This window comes from Pinus tabuliformis, chromosome 2_1 (assembly GCF_031772625.1).
Source record: "Pinus tabuliformis cultivar Carrire ecotype Pingquan chromosome 2_1, CPIR1, whole genome shotgun sequence".
Classification (NCBI taxonomy): Eukaryota; Viridiplantae; Streptophyta; class Pinopsida; order Pinales; family Pinaceae; genus Pinus; species Pinus tabuliformis.
In genome coordinates, this window is record NC_142299.1 from 538,450,669 (window position 1) to 538,453,401 (window position 2,733).

At 35.1% G+C, this 2,733-nt stretch overlaps 1 long non-coding RNA gene across 1 annotated transcript; it reads right to left on the reverse strand.

Moving 5' to 3' along the window:
• Positions 1–547: 547 nt before the first annotated feature.
• Positions 548–1,392, reverse strand: LOC149201395 (uncharacterized). Its single transcript, XR_016253432.1, has 2 exons — positions 1,041–1,392; positions 548–928 (listed from the first exon to the last, which is right to left on the reverse strand). It is a non-coding gene; the product is annotated as an uncharacterized LOC149201395 (long non-coding RNA).
• Between the last annotated feature and the right edge of the window lie 1,341 nt (positions 1,393–2,733).

Consider the following 2,733-nt stretch of genomic DNA (forward strand, 5'->3'; position numbering starts at 1 on the left):
AATGGGTGAGGCCGACCTAGTCAAACTTGTACAAGTGGGCTCATTAAACCCTCTTGGGGGCAACATCCTACTTCAGTTGAATATAAATACATCACAACGTTCATTTCTATTATCTCAATTGAGTGAGCTTCTTGATCTCTTTAGTAAAGTGTTTAAGCTTGAAAGAAATTCATAGCTTGGTACAATTGTTGAAATTGGCATTTTCTCTTTAAAACATACGTGTGCTTGATACTACAATGCACTTGTGCTTGGCTATCTACCCATTTCTCATTCTAGTGCACCTGTGATTGAGTTACTATAGAATTTGGCTTTGTTTTGGTTCCATTCAATTCCGCTTGTGAATTCTAACACTGTCAAATTGCCAAATAGAATAGTAGTGAAGTTAATGATCCAAACACACACATAGCAATTACAATGGATCAATTATAGTTGCACTCGTGGATTTTCCATTATTATTTTTGGCACTTGTGATATTAAGTTATTGCTTTGTTCATTATACTCGAGCATTTCTCTGCATAGAATAAGAAATCCATCCCAGTCCAAAACATGAACAAAGACAATAAATCCTCTTCTGATATTTCGCACTCATACAATTAACATACATCGTTGAAACTGTTTGAAAATAAAGTGCAATGTACAAAGCGGCCATAGAACCCTGACTGTTGTTTGCTTAGGGATTTCAAGGAGCTTACTAAAGTTCATCCAATAGACAAAGTATTGTGTTGGTCGATAGCATATACAAGAGAACCACACTGTTTAATAGTTTTGCATGGCCAGCTAATGATGATAGAACTATAAAGATACATTGAGTGCATTTACTTAAGCTTTTTGATCTCCTCAACAAAGCACTAAGTAGGTGAAAAATTTCTTTTTCCATGACACCACAGCAAATGGATTGTCTGCTATTAGAGCCATGAGGATTGCTTCTCTGTAAAATGATCAAACCAATTGATCAGTAAATACATTTTTTGCTCTTAGCATAATCAGTGGTACTGTACTATCATAATAATATTACATAACATATATAATCTGTAAATTACAAAGAGTCAGAAGCTTGATGTTCATTCTAATTTTGTGTAGAAGATGGAAACCACTTCTTGGCGGAGAGCTTCAACATCTCTTGCAAAATCTCCCCATTTATCATCTAACATCAATTCTTCAAGTTCGCATCCAAGTCTCTCCAATGCAGACTCAAAATGGCAAAAATCTTTGAACACTTGGGCATTTGTACTGTGAAGCTGAAGAAGACTTCTTATTGCTACTAATGCCTGCATATATGACAGCACGATATAGAAGAATTATCTCATTAATCTCAGAAAACTTATTTTAGTCATTTGTAGCTACTTTTGGTCATTTGTGAATATCAATATAGTTTTTAATTTATTTTTCTCAAGAGTGGTAAAAAATGCATTGCATTCCTGCCTTGAACACCTCAGCAATGAGGACTGCAAAAGGTTATGCAAACTGAAGTCATGTGTTAAAAAGGAACAGATGCCAAAATAAGGAAATTTTAAATAAATGTTGATAAAGTAGTTTCTGGTAAAGATTATCGGACTAATAATCTTTGTATGTAAAGGGTATGGGCTGCCATTCATGTGAAATTTTTGACAGCATTCTATGGTGGTATGCCTGGGACTAAAGCAAGACACCTGTGCTGATAGGAAGACTTCATTCTAAACTGTCAAAATTTGAGTTAGGCAAGCGAAGTAACCTACATATATGTTGAAGGCTATCATCCTTCAAGCTAATATACTGCAAGATGAATTAGAACTTACAAAATGTGATCACAAAATGCAAAAATACACTACAAGGAATCCAATTGCACGTTCATGCCAATGGCTAAGCTCTATGAAATAGAATCACAACAATAGTTTCTGAGATCAGCAGGGTTTAGAAAAGGGAGCATTTGTAAAATCTTTAGAAACAGGTAAAAATGCACAAACACATGCATAGGAATAAATACGTAAGTTTGTACATACAACCCACACACACCACACACCATACACATGTGGAGTGTGCATAAGCACACTCATGTATGCACACAAATTGTCCATAAGACAATAGAAAAAAAATCACTTTGAAATTGTACTTGCCAACACGAATATAATTAAAAGTTACGAGTCAGATTAGACAAATTATTTATGACTTTTTCTTCTTTGTCTTCAATGATTTTCTTCCGATAACAAGTGCTCTCTAAGGTTCACAAGTTGTATTTTTCCTCTAAGAAGTTTGTAAGGCTCACATAAAAGCTAACCTACGTGGCCTGGAAATGGTTGCTAATAGGTGTTTCAGGGAAATGGCTTCCTAGGCCAAAAGCAATCATGAAACTATTCCCAAAAATTTTAAAGGTCTTCCCAAGGAATTTAAGGACCCTTCAAGTATCAGAAACAATTTGGAACAGGAAACTAAGGTGAGTTGAGTTCCAATAATGTCGTTAAGTGGTTTATAAAGCTCACGAGCAAGATCCATAGCTTGAAAACAGTTGACAATTTCAGTTTAACAGAAACGCTCCTTTCCGAGGGCGAAAATAATCAGGAAAATTATTTCAAACAGTTGAACATATGTTTCCAAGAAATTTCAGGAACCTTTTCAGTTTCAGAATTGTTCCAAAAAGGAAAAAAAGGCATGCAGGAGCTCAAAATAATGTAGCCAAGAAGACATTCTCAAGCTGAATCCATAAAGAAAATGAAAATTATTACAGAGGCAAGGAAGCAAAAACACTCCAGAAACTTG